The sequence below is a fragment of the Brassica napus genome, chromosome C4, assembly GCF_020379485.1.
Source record: "Brassica napus cultivar Da-Ae chromosome C4, Da-Ae, whole genome shotgun sequence".
Taxonomy (NCBI): Eukaryota; Viridiplantae; Streptophyta; class Magnoliopsida; order Brassicales; family Brassicaceae; genus Brassica; species Brassica napus.
The window spans coordinates 6,467,524-6,484,185 of NC_063447.1; the positions used below are offsets into that span (position 1 = coordinate 6,467,524).

The window sequence follows — 16,662 nt, forward strand, 5'->3', positions numbered from 1 at the left end:
TTCGGATACATTCGGGTTCGGGTTCGAATTCGGTTCTTTAAATACCAAAATTTTGAACCCGTTCGGATAGTTAATCAATTTTGGTTCGGGTTCGGTACTACTTTTTCGGATCGGGTTCGGTACCAATAACTTGGAGTCATCACTTTTTACCAAAAAAAAACTTGGAGTCATCACAAAAAAATTAAAGTTTTGAAGTTTTAAGCTTAAAATCGAGTGCTACATATCAAATCTATGAGTATTAAGCATAAACATAAAAAAAAACGCAAAAGAAACTGATGAAATCAATGAAACAAAGGTATGACGGCTCTGAGATTTTGCTGCAACCCCTAAAATATTGGAGAAGAAGATGATAAAAATTACAACTATGCCATTAATGAAAAAACAAAAGAAAAAGGCAAAAAACAGCATTCTCAGTGGTCGAACTCGCGAACTGTTGCTCTAATTCAAGCTTCTGAAACCACTCTTCCGTAGCAAATATAGATAAACTCTTCGAAGTTCATTAATTCATACTTTTAATTTATCAGAAAATTGAATAACCATTAAAATTAAATCTCGCATAAGCGACGATTAATCTGAATTTTTTCTACAACTCGCTAGGCCCATACCGTCCATTGAAGTGACTTAGGGCAATACTAGATATCTTCAATGTATTTCGTTACAAGTCTGTAGAATTCAAAACCTTTGTAACTTTATTTGGTGAATTGAAAGTTGATGACGAGTTAAAAAAAAAAAGAATTGATAGAGTAATACTCTATGCATGATGTTTTTAACAATTTTTTGCATGAGTTTTATAACTGGATATTATATATATTCGGATTAAATTTGTAATAGCCAACAATATCATTTTCTTAGCAAAATTTTCAAATGTGTTAGCTTCAAATAAAACAGTTTTTGTTGGGTTCACCAACTAATAATATTTTGTTATTCCATATTTAGTATTTTTTAAAATGAATCTTAATAATTAAGACTTAACCAAGTTATATTATGTTTTTAAATAATTAAATAACAAAAAAAAATAGTAGTAGTTGCCAAAAGAAAAGTCTATATATTTTTTAACGCCGTCAGTAAACTCTAAATCATAAACACTAAACCCTAAACCCTTGGCTAAACTCTAAATCTTTGGATAAATCTTAAATTCTCATACACACTAAACAATAAATCTTAAAACAGTAAACCCTTAATCCTAAACCCTAAACCTTTGAATATATCCCAAATCCTTAAGGCTTAATGAGTTCAGTATACAAAAAAAGAGATGGTATTTTTTTAATATTTTAAACACCGTCAATAAAACACTAAATCCTAAGTTCTAAAGCCTAAACCCTTGGGTAAATCCTAAACTCTTAGATAAATCCTAAACACTATATCGTAAACACTAAACACTAAACCCTTAATCCTAAACCCTAAATTCTTTGATAAATCCTAAACACTTAAGGCTTAACGAACTCAATATACAAAAAAAGGGATGATATTCTTTTAATATTTTTTTAACACCGTTACTAAAATTCTTTTGCATTTTGTGGGCTGGACTTCCCGACCTGAGTCTGAGTCCGAGTCAATCCTTCGACCAATTCAATCAATTAGCCACTAGACAGGGATGGAATGCCTATCGGAACAAACTAGCCTGAAAAAGTGATATTTCGTATAATAATAATGAATGAATGAATGGATGGAATTGGATCATCAACGGGCAAAGTGAGTCAAATACACTCTTTCTTGGCTAGTGTGTAGTAGACTCCATTATGGTCATTAACCCCTAAATCCCTAACAGTAAACCCTAAATCATAAACACTAAATATTGAAAACACTAAACCGTTGGATAAATCCCAAATCCTAGGGTTTATGGTTTATCCAAGGGTTTAAAATTTAGTGTTTAAGATTTAAGATTTAGTGTTTTGCTGACGACGTTAGTATTTTGCTCCAAAAGTATCTGATTTCCAACGATTACCCAAAATTAGTTAACAAATTATACGGAAATGTAACCCCCTTCACAAATTAGTTAACAAATTTATCACTAACCCCAAAATCATAATCTCGGTTAACCCATATAACAAATAGTATAAGTTTGGTATTAGTAAAATCTTTTTACTAAAATAAATATTCATTAAGATTAAACTCAAGAATCCCCCCCCCCCCCCCCCCCCCCCCCCCCACCAATATAGGCAAGTTAATCGGAAACTGTAACCGGTTAAAAAATGTCTACCGTGATTTATCACTAACCCCAAAATATTATCTCTGGTTAACCCAAATGAGAAACGTTTAAATTTGCTATTATTAAACTAAATGCTCCAAATCGCAATCCTTAATTGAATTGGTTCACTATCTACTCTTTATTATGATTTATGTGTCACTATAACCCCCTTAGCAAAATGGTTAGAAATTATTATCAATAAACACAAAATCACAACCTCAGTTAACCCAAATGGCAAAGGTTAAAAGTTTGGTAGCATGAAGATAAATGAACCAAATACATACTCTTTATACATATGGTTCAAGTACTAGTAATTATTAATACAATAATTAGCACTAAACCCAAAATCACAACCTCATGTAACCCAAATGGCAAAGGTTCAAAGTTTGGTATCACGAAAATATATGAACCAAATACATACTCTTTATACATATGGTTCATTAACTAGTAACTACTAATACAATAATTAGCACTAAACCCAAAAACAGAATAAACATTTATTGTTTGTTTGGATTATAATAACGGGTTAATTAGGTGAATATCCAAATTATGTGTGGAAATTGGAAAAGTGTGTAACTTTTTAATAAAGTTAATAACCATTAAAATTAAATCCTGAATAAGCAGAGAATAATCTAGGATTTTTCTACAACTCACTTGGCCTATACCGACCGTTCGATTAACATCTAGCGCGATTCTGGACATGGATGAAAATCCAAAGCTACTAGAGATCAACTTTCAAAGGCATTTCATTGTAACCACATATAGGAAACTTGTTTTCATATATAGCAATTGGGTTGTTCGATTCTACAATTTTTTAGATATATTGATTATTTTGTCGTTCGAGAATATAATGATTCAAATATAAGAAATTATACTTCAATAAATCATGGAATAAGTCTTGAGTTGACCTTGTCAAATTACACTAGCCACAATAATATTTATGAATACCCATTATAATCAAATAATACATAGATAATCTGACTTTTCATGTTGATAGCTAGAAAATAGTTATTGTATATGTACTTTAAATGCATAATATAATTGGACAATGTATTATAAGTTCAGGCTGAGTTAATATAAAATGTAATATGTATGTGTAAATCTTAACCGGATATTAAAAAGTAACCTGGATACAATAACGCCGTCGGCAAAATACTAAATCCTAAACTTTGAATATTAAATCTTAAACCCTTGGGTTAACCATAAACTTTTGGGTAAACTATAAACTAACTTTTAGAAACTAAATCCGGTCGAAAATGATATTTTTGGATATTTCAGATAAAGAATAAATCTGAATATGTATGGGTAAATCTTAAATCTTAAATCCTAGACCCTAAATCCTAAACCCAAACTTTAGATCCTAAAATCAAACCCTATACCCTAAACCTAAATTCTGGACCCTAAACCCAAATCATATACCTTAAATCCAAATTCTAGACAATAAATCCAAATGTAAACTCTAAACTCAAACCATATATCCTAAACCCAAATCCTAGACCTTAAATCCAAACTATAAACCCTAAACCAAAACCCTAAACCTAGATGCTATAGGGTTTATTTTTACTTTTTATTTAAAAACATAATTTAACTTGGCAAATTTTATTATTTTGTTTCTTTTTTTTAGGTAATGAATATAAAATAACAAAATACTATTGGTTGGTAAATCTTTCGATTCAACTTAGGGGTGAACCCAGAAAAACTCAATGAAACCAGTAGAAATAGATTTTTCATATAAAAATATGTTGAGATGGATATGATATTTAATTTCTGAATATTATATCACGAAGACGTACTTGAGAAAACAAGCCTAAACCAGGAAATTGGAAAAGTGTGTAATTTTTTTAATAAATTTGGGTACAATAACGCAGTTAGCAAAACACTAAACCTAAATAATGAATACTAAACCCTAAATCCTTGGACAAACCATAAACTATTGGGTAAACCATAAACCCTTGGATAAATCTTAAACCCTAAATCATAAACACTAAATTTTGAAAAAAACTAAATCCTTAATCCTAAACCCTAGGGTTTATAGTTTATCTATGGGTTTAGAGTTTAGTGTTTAGGATTTAAGGTTTAAGGTTTAGTGTATTACTAACGACATTAAAAATTATTTAAGAACATTCTTTTTTTTGCAAGTACTACTATTTTTTATTTTTATTCTAAAAACATAAAATAATTTGGCAAATTTTAATTATTTTGTTTCCTTTTTAAAATAATATTTCATACTCAATATCCTAAAAAAAACAAAATATTGTCAATTTATATTATATTTTTTTTTAAAACAATTACTAGTTGCAATTTTTTTTAAATATTTTAACGCCGTCAGCAAAACACTAAACCATAAATCCAAAGCCCTAGGTTAAACCCTAAACCATTAGGTATAACATAAATATTTGGATAAATCTTAAACCTTAAATCAAAACACTAAACACTAAATTTTTAAAACACTAAACCCTTAATTCTAACCCTAAATCGTTGGTTATTACTATTTGAATAAGTCATATATACATTTTGGATTGGTCTTTTAGATTTATATGAATACGCATTGTAAACAAATAATACATAATTCTCCTTTTAAAAGGAAATGAGAGTAAAACCCCACTACCTATAGAGATAACTCACAACAAAATCATTGTTCTGATTCTTCTGAAAAAAAATCAAACCCCCCAAAGATCAAGTTTTGTTTTTCTCGTGTTGCTCTGGAAACAGAACAGAGAAAAAAAAATAAGAGTAGAAAACGCTTCTGGACACAGATATGAGGAAGGTTTTTTTTTCCAGAAAGTTACAGTTTATCAGAAAGAAGAGAATAATAACTTTCAACAAAAAAAAATAAAAAGACAAACAGAACGAGAAAAGAAAGAGAGAGAGATGGCTAAAGAGGACGTAGTCCATATGTAATAGGTTCTCTCCCAGGCACGATTCTCAAGAGAGCTTCTGAGCTTTTCGGTAGTGGCCCCTGGTTTCCTTTGAACCATCGGTTATTTCCGTTTTTATGATGGTTGACCTTCTGTACCCGTTCTGAACATCTCACCAACCTTGTCTCACTTCCCCTTATTAGTCAATTTTCAAATCTCAAACTACCTCGATTGGCGCGCACCGTCGCTCCTCCACGACTCCGGTCGGTATACCACCATGGTGGCCGCTGCCTTGGCTCAGACACACTCCCTCCTTCCCCATATGTTGAGATCAGACACTCTCCGCTGAACAGAGAACCTCGAGTCGACGGTACTCCTCTAGGTACTTGCTTTTGTAACTTGTGTAATTGTGAGTTTACTACCACGGTGGCCCTTCAAGAACACGCTTGTTACTCCTGCAACAGCTACATTCTGATCTAAGTGCTCTTCTCCAAACTCAAATAAAAGTTCTAAAAGATCTCTTGCGTCTACGACTCTCATCAAATAGCAGAACGCCTCGCCATCGTTACTCCAACCTACAAAGTTTGGCTGCTACTTACTGTTACCAATTACTTCGCCCTCAAGCCTTCGAGATGAGGAAATTTACAGCCGAAGAAAAGGGGAAAGGATTGGCTACTAGAGACCCAAGCAAAAACCCCGAATCCGCATAAGAGCCCCAGACTTTGATCCCTCAGAGCTCATCAAAGATAATCTGCTCACGTTGGTAGGGCGACTAACGAACACCAAGGAACAGAGGATGTCAGCAGTCCTAACGGCGTTACCTAAAGTATGGAACCTCGTGGGAAAAACAGTCGGTGCAGACCTTGGAAATGATGTGTTCCACTTCCGCTTCCAGGAAGAAGTTGACCTCCAAACGGTACTTCACAACCAACCATACAACTATGGACGGTGGATGGTGCTCATCCAGAGATGGGAACCGATAATCTCTGCATCCTTTCCTTCACAAATACCATTATGGATCTCCCTAAGAGGAATTCCCTTTCACTACTGGCATGAAAAGGGTGTCAGCAACATTGGTCTCGAGTTTGGTGAACTGGAGACATATGAAGTCACAAAGTCTAGTGCACGTATACGATGTGTTGTCGATGGCCTCAAACCGCTGATAATGGAATCAATTCTTGAGTTTGATTCTGGCGAGGAGAGTTTGATAACCCTAGAATATGAAAAGCTAGGTAACCACTGCTCTTACTGCTATCGCCTGACACACCTCCAGTCTCAATGCCCGGAGAAACCAAAAGAAGGAAATGCTAGGAATACAAACCGCGCCGGCACGCCTCCTCCCCACCATGACGATATGAGAAATACAAGAGGCCGAGAGGACCACGCTGGAAAGCAAACAAACTTTAATGAGAGAAGGGACAGATATGGCAATCCTTTTGGTAACAGAGTTTCTCAGGCAAATAGAGCTCAAGGTCCTAAGAACAAGATTGTGGCTCACTCGAATCCTCAATACGTAAAGTATGGGAACATGGAATATAGTCCAAAAACGACTTTACCGCAGAACACCAACTCTCCCCACTCAGGCCGTAGGGGTTCCCGCATTGATGACCACCCGTACGCAAACGACGGAGCTACTTCAAAACTACAAGAACAAAATATGATCAATCAGATGGAGGACCAAGCTAGAGGCCCATCGCCACAGATAACGCCTACACAAAGACCTCTTGAGCGCAACCTTGACGAGGTTGACTTCCAGGTAAGACAAATCCCTACAGCTGCAGAGGTTTTAGATGACATAAATGAAGCGACTCTACGTTACTTAAATGTGGATGATCCCATTGAAAGAGCAGCAAGACAACAGCGCGTCCTTCAAAGTGAAATAGATGGATCAGTTGAAGCAACAGTCGCTGGCATTATCCAACACTCAGTGGATACTGTGAACCTCATGCCGAGTCTATCTGTTCCATCTGTGCTAGCCCCCTCAGGGGCTCAAGACAAAGTATCGACTACACAAGGCACCAATGTACCAAAGAAGAGAGGACGACCACCAAAAGCTCGGTCCACGCGAGCTATTCAGAACAGTCCTCGAGTATTTACAAGCCTATCTTCCAGGAGACGTACTCTGAATGTTGTACGGTCATCTCCTAGTACCCACACTCGGAACACTCCAAGAACTACAGGGCAAGCGTCACGAGCACAGCCACAACAAGGGCAAACCGGAAGGTCAAATGCAGGGCCATCAGGCAATACAAGTTTGGTAGCAAACAAACGTCCTCGGTTGGATTTTCCCGAGGATCCTCCGCATCTACCTTAGTGACGTTCAGTTGGAACTGTTTCGGACTGGGGAACACCGAAACAGTCCAGCGCATCAGGGAGATTCAAAAACAAATATCTCCTGATGTTTTCTTCTTGATGGAAACCAAGAATCCAGACGAGTTCGTGCTGAATGAATTGGATTTTCTGGATCAGTATAAGCGCATTCTTGTTCCCCCCGAGAGACCAAACAGCGGTGGCTTGGCTCTCTTTTGGAAGAATGACCTAAATCTCACAGTTCTTAGCTCTAATAAGAATGTAATTGATACTGAGATCACTCATAAAGGCATCTTCTTCTTTGGTTCCTTCATCCATGGTGAACCAGATGTGTCGAAAAGAAGATATGTGTGGGACCAAATCCTATCTATTTCAGCAAATAGAGACCATCCCTGGTTCCTTACCGGAGATTTCAACGAGATTATTAATAACTCGGAGAAGGATGGTGGACCCTTATGATCGAAAGGGTCCTTTGCTGCCTTTCGTAACCTTCTTGCTCAATGCGATCTCTTTGATTTGAAATACTCCGGCAACCCACTCTCATGGCGAGGGAAGAGACGCACACACCTAGTTTTTTGCAGACTCGACAGAGCCATGGTCAATAGCCACTGGTCAGACATGTTCCCCACGGCAAGGAGCCACTACATGGAATTCAACGGTTCAGACCATCGTCCTCTAATATCCATCTTCGACTCAGCAAAAAGGAAGTCCACCCGCATCTTTTGATACGATCGTCGGCTTAAAGATAACCAAGAGGTTAGAGACCTCATTACCGCAACCTGGCTCGCTGCAGAGAACTTACACTCAGAGGTACGACTAGCTAAAGTCAGGAAAGCCCTAGTGAAATTGAGAAAAGAGAAGCACCTTAATAGCCGAGAAACAATCGAGCGAATTAAGAAAGAGCTGGATGAAGCTCTGAGCAGGCGTGTCGGGGATGAGGACCTGATATATAGGCTGAATAACGAACTGATCGCAGCATACAAAGCAGAAGAGGAATTTTGGCGACAACGAAGCAGGATTATCTGGCTAGCTTCAGGTGATAAAAACACTCAGTTCTTTCACGCAGTTGCGACCGGAAAGAAAGCACGCAACCGCATCTCTGTCATAGAGGATGCAGAAGGGAATATCTTCCATGAAGAGGAACAGATTGCAGCTCAGATAGCAGAGTACTATGACAAACTTTTCAAGTCTTCCTCACTTCCCTCATCTAGAGAAGAAACAGTAGCGATTGTTACGGAAGCCATCTCTCCTTGTATCACAACGGAAATGAACCAATCTCTGATGACCGTTCCATCTTTCCAAGAAATCCGTGAAGCTCTCTTCTCTATCCACCCTGACAAAGCCCCCGGCCCGGATGGATTTTCGGCCTGCTTTTTCCAATCCAACTGGATCACTATTGGGGAGGCTATATGCAAAGAAGTACAAGGTTTCTTCACTTCAGGGACAATGAGGGAGACCACAAATCGTACGTTCGTCAGGCTTATTCTGAAAGGATCAGGCCCAAAGCTTGTATCCGACTACAGGCCGATAGCTTTATGTAATGTGACGTACAAGCTCATATCCAAGATACTCTCGCTTCAACTCCGACCTATCCTCCAGAGCATCATTGGAGAGAATCAATCCGCCTTCATCAAAGATCGAGCCATCTCGGACAACGTCCTCATAACACACGAGCTCTTGTACTATCTCAAAAACTCGGAGGCAAAGATTAATTGTTCATTGGCGGTTAAAATGGATATGAGTAAGGCGTATGACCGACTAGAATGGGACTTCATTTGGATTGTCCTTGAGCGTCTAGGCTTCGATGCGAGGTGGATAAGCTGGATCATGACGTGTGTGTCCTCAGTCTCATACTCCTACCTGCTAGACGACTCAGCTCACGGGTCTGTTATACCGTCACGAGGCATCCGACAGGGTGACCCGCTGTCTCCCTACTTGTTCATTCTTTGCGGAGAAGTTCTGTCGGGACTGTGCCGGAAAGCACACTCGAGTGGACACATGATAGGACTGAGAGTGGCAACGAAAGCACCTAGAATCAACCATCTTCTCTTTGCCGACGACACAATGTTCTTTCTAAACACCGATGTGGGCAGCTGCGCTACACTTAGCAACATCCTACGCAAGTATGAAACTGCGTCAGGCCAGACATGATTGAGAATTGTTTGATCGTTATAAAAGGCCAAAACATGATCAACTTGACTTCGGAATATCAATTGCTTGTTGAACCTTGTGAATTGCGGAAAGATTGCTATACACGTTCTTTATGAGATAATAAGTTTGTCGAAACCTGCGATTTGCTTGGATTATATATACTAGGAAACAAACCCGTGTGTTCGCGCGGACTATTGAATTCTTTACTAAAATTTGATTTTATTTTATTTAATAAATATATTTATTTACAATTCTCTTTGTTTATTTATTCTTTATAAAAATTATTATGTGTGTAACATTTTTCTCCTACATTTATTAACTATGTTTTTTTTGTTATACACAAGTTTGTGAAATATACTATACGCATATGCAAGATTGGTTTTTGTTATTCTAAAATTATTGTATATTAAAATAATTATCAATTAAATAATTTATGAAAAGCAAAGATAAAATATTGACAGTGTTAGATACTCAAATAATAACCAAAAAAAATCGTAGAATTTTTTAAATAATCTACAAAAACAAAATTTAGAACAAAAAGCAGTTTGTAAGCCAAACTATTTACAATTATAAATAAAATTAATCTTGGCCTTATTATTACCGGGGTAAAAAGCTTCTTACATATGAATATTTTTTATTCCAACATATATCTTTACCTTTATAAGATAAGATTGATCGGATATTAAATAGCTGACCAATACCGTCTAAATATTTGTAACCTAGCTATTAATGTTTTTCTGGGTAACCAATAAGAATTGTTCCGTTTGCCCATTTGTGGATCAAATCAATTGATATTGTTATTTGTTTTTAGAAAATAGCAGACATCTGATGAAAATATATATTGTTAAAAAAATGAATGTCTTACCAATTGTATAGAGTTTCTATTCAAGTTATTAGGTTTATAAAGATACTAGAGGTTGGCCCGCCCTGCGGGCGGTGAGTTTACAACAAAATAATTTTATGTTAAAATATATATTAATTTTATAAAACGTTTTAAAAAACATTTTAAATTGAATATAATAAATACTGTTTTCTAAGATCATATTATAAATTAATTATTTCTGAAGACTATTTATTTTGTTAACATTTGTCATCTGTTTATAATTTTATGTGTCTGAATTTTTATTTGTTATCAACTATATTTTATAACATTGTACTCTTTTTTTTTCAGTATTCATTTCAGTATATATTCTTCTTTTACATTTGCATGAGATTATACATATAATAATTTAATATATTTTCTCAATTGTGTGTGAAAGTTTTATACTTGATTATGGTATATCTGAATATATTCTATCTGTGATTATGAGTGTCTCTAACAATGTTTTTATTCAAAACTTTCTTTGACTACATATAAAAATCACATTGTTTTTGACTAATCTACATGTTTTATTTTCTAGAGTTTTTTTTCGTTTATCGTTAATCTGAAGCTATTAACATATTTTACTAAATAATTCTTATAATATTCTTAATTTATTTTAAAATCTTTTAATTAGGACCAAAGTCCACTTAACCCTAAAACACACCTAAACCAATCTATATAAACGAAACAGTAATATATGATTTTTGAGCTAAATATTTTTAAACTATAGGATTTCTCAGCTTAACGCGGTATAGATTAACCTAAACCATTCTAAAATTAAACGATCATATTTATTTATTATCTTAAAATACTTATCTATAATTTTTTATTAATAATTTTACATTCATATTTTTTTTTAGTTTAACTTAGAGTTTATATATATATAAGATATCCTAATATTTAGTGGTGATAAAGGCTTAAAGGCTTAAAGCTTTATAAGATATACTAATATACATTTTACTACACAGATTTAATGTTTATTATTTATTAATTTATATGTGTGTTGGATATATTTACAAAGATTTGCTTCTAAACTAATTTGGAGCGATAAAAACATATTAACCAAATTAATATTGATTTAACTTGATCAATATTTTGTTTCAAAGCATTTAGATATTTTCTCTTTCATAACATTTTATTCTTTTTGTAGGGGTCATATTGTGAATAGATTTATTTTGTTTCATTCAGAAAAGTTAAATGTCTTATAAATAGCTTCCTTGAGGGATTGAGTAGATGACCTTTTCGTTCATTTCAGTTCGAATAAAGAGGTTTTTGATAAATAATTAATCAAAGGATTTAATAACACTAAAAGAGTAAAGAAATCTACATAACTAAACAAATATAGTCGATATGTGAAGAGCTCATGCATATAACTATATAAGGTGAAGGCCAAAAACAAACACAAACATAGAATCAGCAGATAAGACTTTGTGATGTTTTAAAAAATCGATACGGTATGATGTCTTCCAGCGTAGATTACCTCGTAAAATCACAACCTGAAGATCTCTTCGGTGTCGGTACCTCCAGGTACCAACCATAACCAAGAAAAAAAGTTGGTATTCTTAGAGCTGGAGAAGCTTCAAGAAGAAATCAACAGTATTGTACTCTATGTCCACCAGCTGCATTGTTGCTTTCTTACTTCCCTCCCGCACTTTTTGCAACGACTCCATCGCCATGTTTTCCACCTCCACTCTCAGACTTGGATATTGTTCTAATTCATTCACATATTCAATATGTATGTATCAATCGACCAAAGTAAATTAGACCTTGGAGCTCATATATATATTACTAACCGAAAGGAAGAACATACCACCATATCAATCACAGAATTGTCCATATCCTTCAAGAAGATCGCATGAGCCTGGAAATATTAAAACCACACTCAAAAAAGGGGAGATGGGATCATGCACAAAATTAACTGGATGCTCAAATGAAAATTTGAATATGATCACCTACTTTTTTTTCTTTTGCTGGACACATTAGGCACTTCAGGATTAGCAATCATATCCACACATCTAGTAAGATCGAGCACAGTACGTGGAACCAAATAAGAACCAGATATTTACATAAAAAGAAGATAGAGCTCACCTTTGTCGGTAGCGTTTATCAATATCAGTTAGACCATGATACGTGTCTTGTCTGGCAGGCAGTGGAAGGAGAGAATTTGTGACAATTGAAATGGAATTCACACATATAGAAAGCTCCCATGAAAAAAAAAAAACAGAGAACAGACAGTTAATAAACAGAACTAAAAACAATGCTTCTCTAAGGAGATTAACCATTTAATTTGAGTTCACCTTACTCGGTTCTTTTAGCAAAAAAAAAAAAAAAAAACCTTTCTCGGTTCTCTTCATTGAGCCACAAGCACACAAAACATCACCAATGTCTATGAATGCCTTCAGCTGTTCAAACTGATCACCTGACAGCCTTTCCTTCTCACAGTATAGCTACCAAAAAACATAAACGTTGAGATTGCATTTCTTCAATTAAACCAAAGCCAACTTAATGATCAATTAAGCAAAAATGGATGACGATAAAACCCGAATGGTTCCAGAGTCTTCCCTCGGAACCGGAGAATCCGTGTGGCAACTCTCTGCCTGCATCGGCCAGCCTTGAGCTCAAAGAAATGGATTTCACAGAGATGGGGCTGTTCATCGCTAGTAACGTTCAATTTTATAAGAGATCTCCCATCGATTATGTATGAAAATGATTAAATGCTACAGAGTGGGAGAAGTTGAATGAAACATGTAACTGATCCGATTAAACGGGAAAATAAATGGAAACCGAAGGCGTTACAGAAAGTTCATCGGAGGTGGCTTCATCGGCACAAGGAAGGGTCGGAGATGCTCTCTATGTTGACCTTCACATGGTACTTGGGGCCTGAAGAAAAGAGAGGATAGAAGCCCAAATATAAGAAATTAACATTACAAGATCGGTTGGCCCAATTAGCTTTCGTTTACAATTTTTTTTTCAAGAATTGGGAGTGCCACGTGTCTACATATGCCCCTATGTGATTGCTGATGTGGAAGCTTGTGGAGAGAGACAAGCCAATTTTATTTATATAAATAGATAGATAATACCAAAACAAATGTCAATTTTAGAAGACTTAACTGTTAAAAAAATTTAACGTAACAAAATGAATATTCTAAGAGTTGTAACTATTTAAATGAATGGATTCCTTCTAATCTCAACTCTATGTAAGTAATTCATATTTAAACAATTAATCTAAAACATTTAGTAAGAAATTTCCTATAGAGAATGTTGATATAAAAAAATTAAAAAGTGAGCTTCCTCCATATTCTAACTTAAAAATAAGAAAGAAAATTAAATTAAGATTAGATAGAAAAGGATAGATGCATAAAATATTGAAATATTATGTAATGGAAATAGAGTGCCAAATATATGTTGTATAAAGCTCTCCAAGATAAAAGATGTTTTTAAGAACACTATATTATAGAATAACAAAAAATAAAGTGACAATTGGAAGAGATAAAAATTATTTCAATGAATGGGGATGCTTTTTATTTCCAGTATGAACCCTACATAAGTAATTCACATTTATAGTTGCACACACATTTGTAACATTAGTTTAAACCATTAAATTAGATTTTCGTAAGAACCAATTTCATGTATTGAAATGCATAGAAGTACAACTTACAACCAGTCAATTCTAAATTTATTTTTTCAATTTAGAGATATATTTTTCAATTTTATGCTTAGTTTTTTAACTTTTAGTTTTTATCTGTATTTAGAAAATACAAAGATAATATATAAACGTATAAATTTTTGTAAAAACATAATTCTACAACCAAAAATAGATACTATATATTGAAAATATACCACACATGATTTGTTCATGATTTTGATCATATGATATTCAAGATGATTTTCTGTGAATAATTGTTATTGTTATGAAGCGGTGTAAAAATGCAATATTGGGAAATTTTTTGTGTTGTACGAGAAGCATGATGAAAAGAGAAATCACCTCTTTCATTGCACTACTTCTAATACAATTTAGTCAGATCTGCAATTTGGTTAGATCTAAGAGGAAGACTCACTAACTCTAACTCTAGTAGTCTAAACTTCTCGAACACTATTCTTCCTTTTCTTCTAGGCTCTGATTGGTTATCAATCAAAATCTTATGGTGTTCCTTAGGCATGCATATAAAAAACAGAACCGAAGTACCAAATTGGAACCAAACCAAAATACACGAAACCAAAACTGTATCAAAACCCTCAAATATCCAAATGGTTCCTATATTTATATATCCAAAATAATTGAACCGAACCAGGATCAAGTCGAGAACAAAATGAGTATCCGAATATATAAATATATATATATATCTGTAATTTAAAAATTTATTAAAAATATCTAATTTTTTTTAAAGTTAGTTTATTATAAAATATTCAAACTATCCGAAAGGATCATGATATTTTTATCCAAAATATTTAAAGTATTCCTACATATCCTAAATTTTTATCTAAATCATTCTAATTACTTGATATTTTTTTCTAAAATATCCAATATTTAACATGAATTACCCGAACTAATCGAAAAAAAAACGAATAAGAATCGAATTTTTTGAGGGTATTTTCCGGTTCCTAGACACATTATTGTCTAGAGATGTGTTCTCAATGCCAGCGCTTGTCCTCCTTCTGGTCCAGCGGTGCTCTCCATCCCAATGCCTTTAGCTGTGAAGTGCTCGCCCTCTACAGCTGCACATATAAGAAAGGTCGGTCATGTTTAGACACGAAGTTGGCCTAATGGATAAAACTCTTAGATTATCTAGTAGATGTCTAAATGATCATAAGTTTGAATAGGCATGTGAGTTCGTTTAGTTAGGGTTATTCGGTTCGGGTAGTTTGGTTTAACATAAGTTCGATATAATATTCGGTTAGTTAACCTTTCACTAACCGATCTAGGAATCAATAGGCGACGTGGACGAAAAAGGCTTATATTACAATAAAGTTGTGATTCAGCAATAATTAAAAAGCGGTTTGGAAATTACAAATAACACACAAGTACATTGCTTAATCATATTGCAATGGTTAATTACCAACTGTTGCAAAAATTGATCATCAAAGGCTATAGTAGCTATTAAAGAATGCAATGGTTCACTTGATCAGTTACAAATATTCTTTTACATTTTACACTTCTACTTTAAAATTGTTGCATTAATTCACTTCAAAAATCTCCAAAAAATATTAAATCTGCAAATTAAATTACAAATTTTGTATTTTCTTAATATGTTGATTTTTGTCCTACACGCATTTTGCTTGAATTGAACATAAGATAGAAATGTATATAAACACAAATGTGTGATCAAATTCAAGTAACACCGAGTAGACTGTAAATCTAAAATTCTTTAATATCCGAATTAGATACACACACACAAATACACAATAGTCTCAGGAGCACTGACTTTTAATTTACTTTTGAAACGTCTTCACCATTTACTTCTTAAAGAGTTTCTCAAAGAATTACCATCCATTTTTTGTCAAAGCTACGAGAGCTTGCAAGAAAGAGAAGAATCATCAAAAACAACAAACCATTGTTTCAGTCTAAGGAATCAAATCACTAAAGCATTTTCATCACTTATTTGATGTTTTCCATAACCAAAATCAAATGATTTTTTTTGCTTGCTATTCATGAGAACTCAAAGCTCACAATTCCACGAATATTGAAAGTGAAAAATATCAAAAACATTAAGAGACTTTCAGAGTTCTCTCGACTCTAGCCTGACCAGCACGAGAAGAGAGGATGATACCAACAATAAGACCGTACAGAGAAAGTGCTTCAGCAAAGATGAGAATCAGAATCATTCCACAAAGAGCTTTGGTTGTTGTGTATTCGCTCTGCAGCCACACAAAAATCACGTCACATTATTACAAAGCCAAACACATATCTCTAAGTGGCATATGACAAGCAACACACATCACAACAACATTTCTGTTCAACTTCATAAACATGATCATTAAGAGAACATGGGTTTTATCAATTACCTGACACCGGCATCGCCGACGATTCCAATAGCCATACCGGCGGAGAAACCGGCGAGACCACCAAGGAGACCGGAAGAGAGAGATGGGCATAGCCATCGAATAGATAGATAGTAAGACTTGCCTTTGGGTTGATTCCATTACTGATGAATGATAATCACAGCTATCATCAGAACCGTAAATACCTGACACCAGCCATAACTGTTAGTGCAGATGAGGCGACGAAAAACAAGTGCAGAAAGTAAAACATACAAAATTTGTTAACGGAGTTTGTTTCCTATATTTCCGGGACC

General features: G+C 34.6%; 1 long non-coding RNA gene across 1 annotated transcript; it reads right to left on the minus strand.

Annotated features, from left to right (window-relative positions):
* Positions 1–10,541: 10,541 nt before the first annotated feature.
* LOC125585078 lies at positions 10,542–14,692 on the minus strand. Its single transcript, XR_007321961.1, has 4 exons — positions 12,458–14,692; positions 12,326–12,384; positions 12,180–12,230; positions 10,542–12,080 (listed from the first exon to the last, which is right to left on the minus strand). It is a non-coding gene; the product is annotated as an uncharacterized LOC125585078 (long non-coding RNA).
* Positions 14,693–16,662: the final 1,970 nt, after the last annotated feature.